The sequence below is a fragment of the Bufo bufo genome, chromosome 3 (assembly GCF_905171765.1).
Source record: "Bufo bufo chromosome 3, aBufBuf1.1, whole genome shotgun sequence".
Lineage (NCBI taxonomy): Eukaryota > Metazoa > Chordata > Amphibia > Anura > Bufonidae > Bufo > Bufo bufo.
Genome location: NC_053391.1, coordinates 697,310,140 through 697,325,650, shown reverse-complemented (window position 1 = coordinate 697,325,650; position 15,511 = coordinate 697,310,140).

Genomic DNA, 15,511 nt, shown 5'->3' with positions numbered 1-15,511 from the left:
CAGTATCATCTACATGATGGAGTAAATGTTCCATGTACTGTGCCAGGTTGACGCAAATCAGCAGACATATTGCCTCAATGCCCAGGTTCAGTTCTACTCTGGCCTTTCGACGGCACATACACTGTTCCCTGACTTCATGGGCTGCCGAGCAGGCAGACCGGAATGCTAGCCCCAACTTGCCCAGTACATTGTCTCCGATCTCACTTATCCAGCCTTCAGTGTCATTTCAGAGATGTTTTTCAGCACAGAACGGGGTGCGGTGACACCCAAATGGACTAAGTTGTCTTCCACCAGTGTCCAAAATATCATTTTTCTGAAATGTAAACAAGGCATGGATCCGTGAGGATTTTCACACTCCTCCGGCTGAGGCCAAAGAATAGATCTGCCCTTGTTGACCGTGCCCCATCATGCCTCAGCCTCTGTCTGCCTGCCTCTGTCTGTACCATATGGCTGTGAAGGAGCCCAGCACCGCCTATAACCAGGAATCTGCTTCTTGCTCAGAAGGTCAGATCGCCGTAATCTCGCAATGGATGAGCTCGCGCATGCGCAGTTCCTTCCCTGAGGCTGATGCCAGGACAGGGAAGGAACACTATGCCGACACTGCGCATCGCGATATTACGGCGATCTGACTTTGTGAGCAAGGAGATTCCTGGTTATAGGCGTTGCTGGGCTTCTTCACAGGGGGACATGGCTGGGCTCCAGAACGGTTAGTGCAGCCCCTTTGGCTCCTTACCAGGCTGATTTACATAAATTTTAAATCATTTTTTACACTCCATAAAGCCACTCAGAGATATGGGACAAGTATATTGCGGACATGATAGCGGCGATCTAGCTGTGCATGTCGCATCTCTATTGGGTAAAAAGAGGTGACAGAATCCCTTTAAAATTTTATCGCTCAAGGAAGATTGGGAAGAAAAATTAAAACGCAGAAACGAAAAACCTCTGCTACAGCAATACACAGGCCAAGGCAACTCATTTCCTGTGAGTGTTAAAGTGAAATTTTGTAAAATAAGAGAGAGAGGAGGCCACGCCACATGTGCGGTGTCAGTAGGTAATGGTAAAGAGAAGAAGTAAGGGTGCGCTTACCATAAGGGGTTGTGAGGTGTCACAACCACCATGTAGACCATTGCTGGTTATTTTTCTCACCGATCAGCACAACGGTGTATGTCTAGCTGCAGCCGCGGTTATTTTCTTCTGTGCTGCCTCACTGGGGGCAATCTTCAGAATAGGTATCCGAATATAGAAAAAATGTATGTAGATAAACCGCTTGTCCGGCGCTGCTTGAGGTACTTCAAACTTGAAACAGAATGAGGTTAAAGAAAGCTTTTATTATTTCACTGTCAATGCGTTTCGAGGGTAGGAAAACCCTCTTCGTCAGGACAATATACAGAATTTGTAAACACAAATGTTTAGAAAGCAGTGGTTTTTGCGCGCAGGCTGGGGGCAGGACTGGGGGCGTTCTTGTCATGAGTGACATGAATGGGATTGCCACCTTCGCTTGTTATTCTGGTATTCTATTGGTGGAGTGTAACTCATTTTGGGTTATAGTGCGCTGGAGTATGACAATGTGTCAAAAAGATGTGGCGATGTGTGGAGGAGATTCAAGTGCCACTCGGTGAACTATCAGAGGTGGCTAGAGGGAGAAGAGGTCCGTGCTGCAGTCTGTGCATTGATCTGTCACTGATGGTGTTGCAGGAAACAATAAGTAACAAATAAAGATCTGACTGACTTGATCCCAAACTAAGGAACAAAAGGGTGAGCCCTATTAAATCCCCAGAGCTCTCCCTCACTGCTCAGCCCATGCAAAGATCTCAATGATAGAAAGTTGCATGTCCACGTACCTTAGACTGAATGACACCTGCAAACCCTATAATAGTGAGGGGACACGACCACCGGCTCCCTGCACTTAATACGGAGGGAGTCAGGGTCACCTAGAATCAAGCCAACAGGAAAACACCAATACAGAAATAGACTTATATTGAGGAACCAGCAGTAGCAACTTCAAGCAGTGAACCCAATCCAGGAAGTAGTATAAACCGCAAAGTGAAGCAGTATGGGAGGACATATATAGGGAGGCAATCACTACTAATAGATGACAGCTGGGAGAGGGAGAAGAGATGTCAAAGTGAAAGCAAAACAAAAGAACATCATGCAGGAGGTACTGAAGAACGTCTTTCAGAACTTCTCAGAGATCTGGCGGTGACAGTACCCCTCCCTCTACGAGTGGACTCTGGACACTCAAAGCCCACCTTCTCAGGATGGGACCTATGGAATGCCCTGAGAAGACGAGTGGCCTTAATGTCCTCCACTGGAACCCATATTTTCTCCTCAGGACCATAACCCTCCCAATGAACGAGGTACTGAAGAGAACTGCGGACAATACGAGAGTCCACAATCCTAGAGACCTGAAATTCAAGATTACCATCAACCACAATCGGAGGGGGAAGCAAAGAGGAGGGTACAGTGGGTTGGACATAAGGTTTTAATAGGGACTTGTGAAAAACATTATGGATCTTCCAAGTCTGAGGAAGATCAAGATGGTAGGCAAAGGGATTGATGACGGACAAGATTTTGTAAGGCCCGATAAACTTAGGACCCAACTTCCAGGAGGGAACCTTCAATTTGATATTCTTAGTAGACACCCACACCAGATCACCAACATTCAGGTCCGGACCAGGCACACGTCTCTTATCCGCCACACGCTTATATCTCTCACTCATGCTCTTTAGATTATCCTGAATCTTTTGCCAAATAGATGACAAAGACGAGGAGAATCTCTCCTCGTCAGGTAAACCAGAAGCCCCCTCTCCAGAGAATGTCCCAAACTGCGGATGAAACCCATATGCACCAAAAAATGGTGACTTATCAGAGGACTCCTGACGACGGTTATTTAAAGCAAACTCAGCAAGGGAGAGAAAAGAACACCAATCCTCCTGATTCTCCGCCACAAAACAGCGCAGATATGTCTCCAGATTCTGATTGACGCGCTCCGTCTGGCCATTCAACTGTGGGTGGAAAGCAGAAGAGAATGATAACCGAACCCCCAAGCAAGAACAGAAAGCCTTCCAGAATCTGGAAACAAACTGCGTGCCCCTATTAGAGACTATGTCTGAAGGAATACCATGCAATTTGACAATGTGATCAATAAATGCCTGCGCCAGCGTTTTAGCATTGGGCAACCCAGGAAAAGGAATAAAATGTGCCATTTTGCTAAAACGGTCCACCACAACCAGAATCACAGTCTTCCCTGAGGAACGAGGCAGGTCCGTAATGAAATCCATGGACAGATGTGTCCAAGGACGGGAAGGAATGGGTAACGGAAGGAGAGGACCTGATGGCCGTGAATGAGGGACTTTGGCACGAGCGCAGGTCTCGCAAGCTGCCACAAAACCCTCAACCGACTTACGAAAAGCCGGCCACCAGAATCTCCGAGCAATGAGATCCACTGTGGCTCTACCCCCCAGGTGCCCAGCAAGGACAGTATCGTGGTGCTCCTTAAAAACCTTGTGTCGTAAAGCGAGAGGCACAAACAACCTCCCAGGAGGACAAAGATCAGGAGCCTCTGCCTGGGCTGCCTGAACCTCTGCCTCCAATTCAGGATAAAGAGCAGACACAACCACCCCTTCAGCCAAAATGGGACCCGGGTCTTCAAAGTTCCCCCTCCCGGAAAACAACGTGACAGGGCATCCGCCTTCACATTCTTAACCCCAGGGCGGAACGTGACAACAAAATTAAACCTTGAAAAGAACAAAGACCATCTGGCCTGTCTCGGGTTCAGACGCTTGGCTGACTCCAAGTAGGCCAGATTCTTATGGTCGGTAAACACGGTAATAGGGTGTCTGGCTCCCTCTAGCTAATGGCGCCATTCCTCAAAAGCTAACTTGATGGCCAACAACTCCCTATCTCCCAGATCGTAATTTCTCTCTGCGGAGGAGAGTTTCTTCGAGAAAAAGGCACACAGTCGCCATTTGGTAGGAGAGGGACCCTGAGACAAGACCGCACCCACACCCACCTCAGAAGCGTCCACCTCAACAATGAAGGGCAGAGAGACATCAGGTTGTACCAAGATGGGAGCGGAAGCAAAACTCTCTTTGATACTAGAAAAGGCCATACGCGCCTCTTCCGACCAGGAGGAAAAATCTACCCCCTTTCTAGTCATATCAGTCAGTGGCTTAACAACAGAAGAATAATTCAAAATGAACTTCCTGTAATAATTGGCAAAACCTAAAAAGCGCATCAGCAACTTCTGATTCTCAGGAAGCTCCCAATCAAGCACAGCGTGGACCTTCTCGGGGTCCATGCGAAAACCAGAAGCGGAGAGAAGAAAACCCAGAAATTTAATTTCTGGAACCACAAACACACATTTCTCCAGTTTAGCGTACAATTTATTCTCCCGCAGAATGAGCAAGACCTGACGTAGGTGGTCCCTATGAGTTTTGAAATCAGGAGAAAAAAATCAAAATGTCATCTAGATACACTAGTACAAATTTCCCCATTAAATGATAAAAAATGCTGTTCACAAAATGTTGGAAGACGGCTGGAGCATTCATCAAACCAAAAGGCATAACCAAATTCTCAAAATGGCCCTCAGGGGTATTGAAGGCCGTCTTCCATTCGTCCCCTTCTCTGACCCTGACCAGGTTGTATGCCCCTCTTAAATCCAACTTGGAAAAAACTTTAGCCCCAACAATCTGGTTAAACAGGTCCGGGATCAGAGGAAGCGGATAAGGATCACGAACTGTGATACTGTTCAGCTCCCTGAAATCCAGACATGGTCTTAAAGAACCATCTTTTTTCTTAACAAAAAAGAAACCAGCGGCAACAGGTGACTTCGAGGGTCGTATGTGTCCCTTTCTCAGGCTCTCAGGGATATAAGAACGCATAGCGACCCTTTCAGGTTGGGAGAAATTGTATAAACGAGATTTAGGCAGCTTGGCGCCTGGGATGAGATTAATAGGGCAATCGTACTCGCGGTGAGGGGGCAACTCCTGAACACCACTCTCAGAAAACACATCCGAAAATTCAGAAAGAAAAGATGGTACAGACTTAGTAGAAACCTCTGAAAGAGACGTCGAGAGGCAATTCTCTCTGCAAAAGTCACTCCAACCATTTATTTGCCTCGCTTGCCAATCAATGGTGGGGTTATGTTTAGTGAGCCAGGGTAGCCCCAACACTAGAGGAGTAGGTAACCTGCTTAGGACGAAACATGACACATCCTCAACATGAGCATCACCCACAGTCAAACGGATATGGTGAACTATGCCCTTTAATGATTTTTGAGAAAGTATAAAAGAATCAATAGCAAAAACAGGTATGTCCTTTCCCAAAGTGCATACCTGGAAACCATGTGTTATAGCAAATTGATTATCAATGAGATTGACTTCTGCTCCACTATCTACAAAAATCTCACAAACAATGTTCTTGCTCTCTAGCGCCAACCTGGCAGGTAGGACAAAATGGGAACTACAAGCAAACGGAAAACCTTCAATTTCCGCATCAACCTTGCCAATAGTAACAGATGGAACGTTTTTAGAGGACTTTTTTCTTTTTGTTTCTTTATTATTCTCTAAAAACTCCCTGAATCTCCTAGAGGGACAAACATTTTCCAAATGATTTATACCTCCACAACAGAAACAAACGCTCCTCTGAGAGCTGAATCCTCTGTTGCTAGAGGCAAGCAAACCCAGCTGCATGGGCTCCTGCTCAAAGGGGATTGAGAGAGACTGAGACCCCTGCGCACTGAATGAGACCGCCCCACTGTGCTTGGACTGAGTATGACAGGAAGGAGTGATCTCTCCTCTCTCTCTAAGACGTCTGTCAATACGAACAGCCTGAGACATGGCGGACGCCAAGGAGGTAGGTCTCTCATGAAAGGCAAATGCATCCTTCAATCCCTCTGAAAGACCATGGCAAAATTGACTTCGGAGTGCAGCATCATTCCAACCAGTATCAGCTGCCCATCTCCGAAATTCTGAACAGTATAACTCTGCGGATTGTTTACCCTGGCATAAAAGACGCAGTTTAGATTCATCCAGAGCAACACGATCTGGATCATCATATATCTGACCCAGGGCTACGAAAAATTCATCCACTGATCGGAGGGGCCGTACCAGAGGAATGGGGAAGTAGGCGAAAATGGAGTTTGCAAGCCTCTCTAAAACAAACAAAATTCTCACTACCCCCCGAGAAGGTATCTGGAAGCGAGATCTTAGGCTCAGAACAAACTCCATGAACGCAAGCAGAACCGGTCACCTGAAACTGAGATACAGTTTTACGGAGCTCTGCGACCTCCAGTGAAAGAGCCTGCATGCGGTCCGTCAAGGCTAAAACCGGATCCATGCTTAAGACGGTTTTGGCGGTTTATAATGTCACGGATGGTGTTGCAGGAAACAATAAGTAACAAATAAAGATCCGACTGACTTGATCCCAAACTAAGGAACAAAAGGGTGAGCACTATTAAATCCCTAGAGCTCTCCCTCACTGCTCAGCCCATGCAAAGATCTCAATGATAGAAAGTTGCATGTCCACGTACCTTAGACTGAATGACACCTGCAAACCCTATAATAGTGAGGGGACACGACCACCGGCTCCCTGCACTTAATACGGAGGGAGTCAGGGTCACCTAGAATCAAGCCAACAGGAAAACACCAATACAGAAATAGACTTATCTTGAGGAACCAGCAGTAGCAACTTCAAGCAGTGAACCCAATCCAGGAAGTAGTATAAACCGCAAAGTGAAGCAGTATGGGAGGAGATATATAGGGAGGCAATCACTGCTAATAGATGACAGCTGGGAGAGGGAGAAGAGATGTCAAAGCGAAAGCAAAACAAAAGAACATCATGCAGGAGGTACTGAAGAACGTCTTTCAGAACTTCTCAGAGATCTGGCGGTGACATGATCGCAGCACAATGCTTTTTAAACATTTCTGTTTTCATATTTTGTATATTGTTCTGACGAAGAGGGTTTTCCTACCCTCGAAACGCATCGACAGTGAAATAATAAAAGCTTTCTTTATCCTCATTCTGAATCAAGTTTGAAGTACCTCAAGCAGCGCAGGACAAGCGGTTTATCTACATACATTTTTTCCTATTTTCGGTTAAAATTAAATTAAGCATCAGGCCTCAATCATTCATTTCAGCCTATTGTATTTCCACACGGTTGGAATTAAATTTTTTGGGGCCTTTTAGCAAATGAGGCAGTGGAAAAAATGGCTCAAGGCTCATTGAAAAGGGTTCAGGCAGAAACCGTTCTGTCCTGTGTGGGGGGCCTGGTTTGATCCTTGCTATGGGGCCCTTACTTCTCTATGTACACCACTGACTATAATACTACGCCTATGTACAAGAATTTATATATATATAAATAGGAGATCAGGGAATTATAAACGAACGGTCACATGTTTTAACATTTTTCAAGACAGACGGGTAAATTTCATTATGGAAAAAAGGAAACAACGACTAATGCAAATAAATTGGGAAATAATACAGCATTTTGAAACTATTAGACTATTGGAACACTGTCACTATTATGGGGGCGCTGTGGATGTCTCTGTTGTGGGGGCACTGTGGATGTCACTGTTATGGGGGTTTCTGTGGATGTCACTGTTGTGGGGGCACTGTGGACGTCACTGTTATGGGGCACTGTGGATGTCACTGTTTTAGGGGAACTGTGGATGTCACTGTTATGGGGCACTGTGGATGTCACTGTTATGTGGCACTGTGGATGTCACTGTTATGGGGGTGCTGTGGATGTCACTGTTATGGGTGCACTGTGGATGTCACTGTTATGGGGGTGCTGTGGATGTCACTGTTATTGGGGCACTGTGGATGTCACTGTTATGGGTGCACTGTGGATGTCACTGTTATGGGGGTGCTGTGGATGTCACTGTTATGGGGGCACTGTGGATGTCACTGTTATGAGGGCACTGAGGATGTCACTGTTATGGGGGCACTGTGGATGTCACCGTTTTAGGGGCACTGTGGATGTCAATGTTATGGGGGCACTGTGGCTGTCGCTGTTATGGGGGCACTGTGGCTGTCACTGTTATGGGGGGATCTGTGGTTGACACTGTTATTGGGGCACTGTGGCTGTCGATTGTTATGGGGGCACTGTGGCTGACACTGTTATGGGGGGATCTGTGGATGACACTGTTATGGGGGGATCTGTGGATGACACTGTTATTGGGGGATCTGTGGATGACACTGTTATGGGGGGATCTGTGGATGACACTGTTATGGGGGGATCTGTGGATGACACTGTTATGGGGGGGGCACTGTGGATGTCACTGTTATGTTGGCACTGTGAAGGTTACTGTTATGGGGGTAAAGTGGATGTCACTGTTATGGGGATACTGTGGATGTTACTGTTATGGGGCACTGTAAATGTCACTGTTATGGGGGCACTTTGGATGTCACTGTTATGGGGAGCACTGTTGATGTCATTGTAATGGGGGCGCTGTGGATGTCACTGTAATGGGGGCGCTGTGGAGGTCACTTAAATAGGGGCGTTGTTTTTGTCACTGTAATTACTGTGTCCTGCACATGCACCGGGTTCCCCGGGCTGATCACGGTCATATTACATGTGGATAACACATAATAGGCCAAGATAAACCCTGCTGTAGACAGGAATGAAAAACATAGGATTACGCCTCATGTACACGACCGTATATGTTTGGCGGCCTGGAAGTAGCGGATCCCCTAAATAAAAATACTGTTCGTGTGCGATCTGCATTTTATTGCAGTCCCATCGACTTCTATGGGTTCGAGATCTGCATTATGAGGTCTAGAATAGGACATGTTCTATTGTAACACCCCAGAGTGGTGTTACCATTCCTACACCCTGCTACTGTCTCTAATGTGCTAACATACATGCCATCCTGTGTATTTATTTCCTTCAACACTGTGCACTTTTATTATTGTCATGAAAATGTTTTGTTCATGTAATGTGCCTTGTTCACCAGCAGGTGGCAGCGTATATGGCAGAGCTATCCTCAGACAAAATGGAACTTGCCATACCATTCCACCCCTCCCCCGGGCAAAGGTGGGCCAGTCCTGCTTCCTACCAGAAGGGAGGAACAGCAGTTCCAGTTAGTTCGGGTTGGAGTTCTAGTCTGGACAGGAGAGGAGTAAGGTGTGGCACGCTCACAGCCTGATGTGCCTATGTCAGCTAGAGCAGCCTAAGCTCTGCTGACCATGGAAGCAGATGTCTGGAAGCCATAGGGACCAGAGGAAATCATTCTTCAGCTGGAAGTTAAGTTATTTACTGAGTGTCAGGAGGGGAATAACAGCCCAAGGCACCCACTCCAGGGATACCAGAACAGGCCTAAAGTACAGAAACCAGACCTAAGCAGAGTTTAGTGCAGCACAGAGAAAGAAAGCAAAGTATTTAGGCAAGCCTGTCAGTACAGCACAGGAAGAGAGAAAGCAGAGTTTTTGAGTTTGCCTGCCAGTTTATGCCAAAGCCTGCTGGAATCAAGACAAAGCCTGCAAATTGTTTGGATGAACGTTTATTCAAGTAAAGCTGCCGTTGAACTTTATATCAAGGTCTGGACTCAAGTTATTCTTCATCCCCTAACTCAACTATTCCCCTTTATTTCCTTCAGAGCCAAAGCCTGGGGTCCCGCGGTATCCAGGTAGGAGCACCGTGACACATATAGGCCGGTCCACACCACTCGGCATTCCACTAAACCTGGGACACGATAGGGCCCTGGGGGGGGGGGGCACTTTGCTAAAATGTTTTCTGGAACTGACATATGGATGTGGAAAACACATGGACGTCATCAGTGTGTCCGTTCCAGAAAAAATAGAACTTGTCCTATTCTGGTCCTCAAACGGCAGACCTCGAACCCATAGAAGTGAATGGGACTGCAAAAAAATGCAGATCGCACACGGACAGTATCTTTATTTAAAGGATCCACGACTTGCAGACCGCAAAATGGATACGGTCATGTGCATGAGGATCTATATACAAAGTTCAGCAGGCAGTATCACACAGGATAGGATTAGATACACAGCTCAGCAGTCTGTTTCGTACATGATAAGATTAGATACACAGCTCAGCAGGCAGTATCGTACATGATAGGATTAGATACACAGCTCAGCAGACAGTATCGTACATGATAGTATTAGATACACAGCTCAGCAGACAGTATCACACAGGATAGGATTAGATACACAGCTCAGCAGACAGTATCACACAGGATAGGATTAGATACACAGCTCAGCAGGCCGTATCACACATAAAATTAGATACACAACTCGGTGTCCATTAGATACACAACAATGTACAGTCGTGGCCAAAAGTTTTGAGAATGACACAAATATTAGTTTTCACACAGTTTGCTGCTAAACTGCTTTTAGATCTTTGTTTCAGTTGTTTCTGGGATGTAGTGAAATATAATTACACGCACTTCATACGTTTCAAAGGCTTTTATCGACAATTCCATGACATTTATGCAAAGAGTCAGTATTTGCAGTGTTGGCCCTTCTTTTTCAGGACCTCTGCAATTCGACTGGGCATGCTCTCAATCAACTTCTGGGCCAATTCCTGACTGATAGCAACCCATTCTTTCATCATCACTTCTTGGAGTTTGTCAGAATTAGTGGGTTTTTGTTTGTCCACCCGCCTCTTGAGGATTGACCACAAGTTCTCAATGGGATTAAGATCTGGGGAGTTTCCAGGCCATGGACCCAAAATGTCAACGTTTTGGTCCCCGAGCCACTTGGTTATCGCTTTTGCCTTATGGCACGGTGCTCCATCGTGCTGGAAAATGTATTGTTCTTTACCAAACTGTTGTTGGATTGTTGGAAGAAGTTGCTGTTGGAGGGTGTTTTGGTGCCATTCTTTATTCATGGCTGTGTTTTTGGGCAAAATTGTGAGTGAGCCCACTCCCTTGGATGAGAAGCAACCCCACACATGAATGGTCTCAGGATGCTTTACTGTTGGCATGACACAGGACTGATGGTAGCGCTCACCTTTTCTTCTCCGGACAAGCCTTTTTCCAGATGCCCCAAACAATCGGAAAGAGGCTTCATTGGAGAATATGACTTTGCCCCAGTCCTCAGCAGTCCATTCACCATACTTTCTGCAGAAGATCAATCTGTCCCTGATGTTTTTTTTGGAGAGAAGTGGCTTCTTTGCTGCCCTTCTTGACACCAGGCCATCTTCCAAAAGTCTTCCCCTCACTGTGCGTGCAGATGCGCTCACACCTGCCTGCTGCCATTCCTGGGCAAGCTCTGCACTGGTGGCACTCCGATCCCGCAGCTGAATCCTCTTTAGGAGACGATCCTGGCGCTTGCTGGACTTTTTTGGACGCCCTGAAGCCTTCTTAACAAGAATTTAATCTCATTCCTTGAAGTTCTTGATGATCTTATAAATGGTTGATTGAAGTGCAATCTTAGTAGCCACAATATCCTTGCCTGTGAAGCCATTTTTATGCAACGCAATGATGGCTGCACGCGTTTCTTTGCCGTTCACCATGGTTAACAATGGAAGAACAATGATTTCAAGCATCACCCTCCTTTTAACAGGTCAAGTCTGCCATTTTAACCCAATCAGCCTGACATAATGATCTCCAGCCTTGTGCTCGTCAACATTCTCACCTAAGTTAACATGACTAGAGTTGAGCGAACACCTGGATGTTCGGGTTCGAGAAGTTCGGCCGAACTTCCCGGAAATGTTCGGGTTCGGGATCCGAACCCGACCCGAACTTCGTCCCGAACCCGAACCCCATTGAAGTCAATGGTGACCCAAACTTTTCGGCACTAAAAAGGCTGTAAAACAGCCCAGGAAAGAGCTAGAGGGCTGCAAAAGGCAGCAACATGTAGGTAAATCCCCTGCAAACAAATGTGGATAGGGAAATGAAATAAAATAAAAATAAAAAAAATAAAAATTAACCAATATCAATTGGACAGAGGTCCCATAGCAGAGAATCTGGCTTTACGTCAGCAGAGAATCAGTCTCTTCATGCCATAGCAGAGAATCAGGCTTCATGTCAGCAGAGAATCAGTCTTCATGTCATAGCAGAGAATCTGGCTTCACGTCACCCACCACTGGAACAGGCCACTGTCACATATTTAGGCCCAGGCACCCAGGCAGAGGAGAGAGGTCCCGTAACAGAGAATCTGGCTTCATGTCAGCACAGAATCAGTCTTCATGTCATAGCAGAGAATCAGGCTTCACGTCACCCACCACTGGAACAGGCCACTGTCACATATTTAGGCCCCGGCACCCAGACAGAGGAGAGGTTCATTCAACTTTGGGTTGCCCCGCAATATAATGGTAAAATGAAAATAAAAATAGGATTGAATGAGGAAGTGCCCTGGAGTACAATAATATATGGTTAAGGGGAGGTAGTTAATGTCTAATCTGCACAAGGGATGGACAGGTCCTGTGGGATCCATGCCTGGTTCATTTTTATGAATGTCAGCTTGTCCACATTGGCTGTAGACAGGCGGCTGCATTTGTCTGTAATGACGTCCCCTGCCGTGCTGAATACACGTTCAGACAAAACGCTGGCCGCCGGGCAGGCCAGCACCTCCAAGGCATAAAAGGCTAGCTCTGGCCACATGGACAATTTGGAGACCCAGAAGTTGAATGGGGCCGAACCATCAGTCAGTACGTGGAGGGGTGTGCACAGGTACTGTTCCACCATGTTAGTGAAATGTTGCCTCCTGCTAACACGTTCCGTATCAGGTGGTGATGCAGTTAGCTGTGGCGTGGTGACAAAACTTCTCCACATCTCTGCCATGCTAACCCTGCCCTCAGAGGAGCTGGCCGTGACACAGCTGCGTTGGCGACCTCTTGCTCCTCCTCTGCCTTCGCCTTGGGCTTCCACTGGTTCCCCTGTGACATTTGGGAATGCTCTCAGTAGCGCGTCTACCAACGTGCGCTTGTACTCGCGCATCTTCCTATCACGCTCCAGTGTAGGAAGTAAGGTGGGCACATTGTCTTTGTACCGGGGATCCAGCAGGGTGGCAACCCAGTAGTCCGCACACGTTAAAATGTTAAAACGCAGGCACTGCAGCATGTAGTCACTCATGTGTGCCAGGCTGCCCAGAGGTAAGGACAAGCTGTCCTCTGTGGGAGGCGTATCGTCATCGTCCTGTGTTTCCCCACAGCCACGCACCAGTGATGGGCCCGAGCTGCTTTGGGTGCCACCCCGCTGTGAACATGCTTCATCCTCATCCTCCTCCACCTCCTCTTCATCCTTGTCCTCCTCGTCCTCCAGTAGTGGGCCCTGTCTGGCCACATTAGTACCTGGCGTCTGCTGTTGCAAAAAACCTCCCTCTGAGTCACTTCGAAGAGACTGGCCTGAAAGTGCTAAAAATGACCCCTCTTCCTCCTCCTCCTCCTTCTGGGCCACCTCCTCTTCCATCATCGCCCTAAGTGTTTTCTCAAGGAGACATAGAAGTGGTATTGTAACGCTGATAACGGCGTCATCGCCACTGGCCATGTTGGTGGAGTACTCGAAACAGCGCAACAGGGCACACAGGTCTCGCATGGAGGCCCAGTCATTGGTGGTGAAGTGGTGCTGTTCCGCATGTGCGACTGACCCGTGCGTGCTGCAGCTGAAACTCCACTATGGCCTGCTGCTGCTTGCGGCTACTGGGACCTGAGGTAGTTGGTTCACTAGGACGTGTGGCTGTGGCAGAACGGCCACGTCCTCTCCCAGCACCAGAGGGTCCACTAACACCACCACGACCATGTCCGCGTCCCTTACTAGATGTTTTCCTCATTGTTACCGTTCACCACAATAAGAAAAAAATTATTTGTCCCAATGTATTGAATTCAAATTCAGGCTTTTTTTTACAGACACCTAACACTATCTGGCTATCTATTTAGGTACCGTATTTCACTAATACAGGCACAGCAGTAATGACAGATTTAGCTGAATATAAATTGTAGGCCTATTTTTTAGGCGCTGTGTGACAGGTATACGTTTAATCACAGAATTAGACTTGGATCTGCACAGTAGCGTGTGTGTTAAGTTATTGAGAATAACCCTATCAGCACCTTGAATCTAATATACCCTTTTAGGGATAGATTTAAAGTAGGCCTGATACAGCAGAAACCACTAATTTTGAGAATTGCAAATTTGGGAATTGTTTTTCAACCCAGAACAAAAACTGTGCTTTTACGGTCACTAAAAATAACTGGACCAGCTAAAACAGTACAGATTTGGAGGAATAGAAATGTCAGGCCTATTTTTTAGGCGCTGGGTGACAGGCTCAACTTGACCCTGATGTAGTATATGGCCAAAAAATAACCACACTATTGATGGTTAAATGCACTTGATGAAAGCTTGACCCTGATGTAGGATATAGCAAAAAATAACCACACTATTGATGGTTAAATGGACTTGGTGGCAGCTTGTGCTGGCGCACCACAAGCCACAAAATGGCCGCCGATCACCCCAGAAAAAAGTGACTGAAAAACGCTCTGGGCAGCCTAAAAACAGTGAGCAATTGAATAGAAGCAGTTCAATGATCCACAGCTGTAGATCGATCACAGAATGAAGTCTTTTGGAGGAGTTAATCTGCCTAATCTCGCCTTAACGTCGCAGCTGCAACCTCTCCCTACACTTGTATCAGCAGAGTGACGTGCAGCGCTACGTGATCCAAGCTTATATAGAGGCTGGGTCACATGCTGCACTGGCCAATCACAGCCATGCCAATAGTAGGCATGGCTGTGATGGCCTCTTGGGGCAAGTAGTATGACGCTTGTTGATTGGCTGCTTTGCAGCCTTTCAAAAAGCGCCAAGAAAGCGCCGAACACCGAACCCGAACCCGGACTTTTCCGAAAATGTTCGGGTTCGGGTCCGTGTCACGGACACCCCAAAATTCGGTACGAACTCGAACTATACAGTTCGGGTTCGCTCATCCCTAAACATTCTGACCTGAGTTAACAAGACGATTACTGAAATGATCTCAGCAGGTCCTTTAATGACAGCAATGAAATGCAGTGGAAAGGTTTTTTTGGGATTAAGTTAATTTTCATGGGAAAGAAGGACTATGCAATTCATCTGATCTCTCTTCATAACATTCTGGAGTATATGCAAATTGCTATTATAAAAACTTAAGCAGCAACTTTTCCAATTTCCAATATTTATGTAATTCTCAAAACTTTTGGCCACGACTGTAGGCATTAGTACTGTGTGGTAGCACTAAGGGGAAAGCCCCAGATTTCCCTGTTATACATGGGGATGGCTCGGTCTTACAGAGCAGCACAGTGCCCCCTGCTGGGTATTTACCAAGTACAGTCACCATTCCAGCGGGCTGTATCACAAAGGATAGGATTAGATACACAGCTCTGCAGGCTGTATCACATAGGATAGGATTAGATACACAGCTCAGCAGGCTGTATCACACAGGATAGTATTAAATACACAGCTCTGCAGGCTGTATCACACAGGATAGTATTAGATACACGGCTCAGCAGGCTGTATTGTACATGATAGGATTAGATACACTTGTGATTTGATGTGCTTCTGTTTATCACACTCTTAGAGCCTGT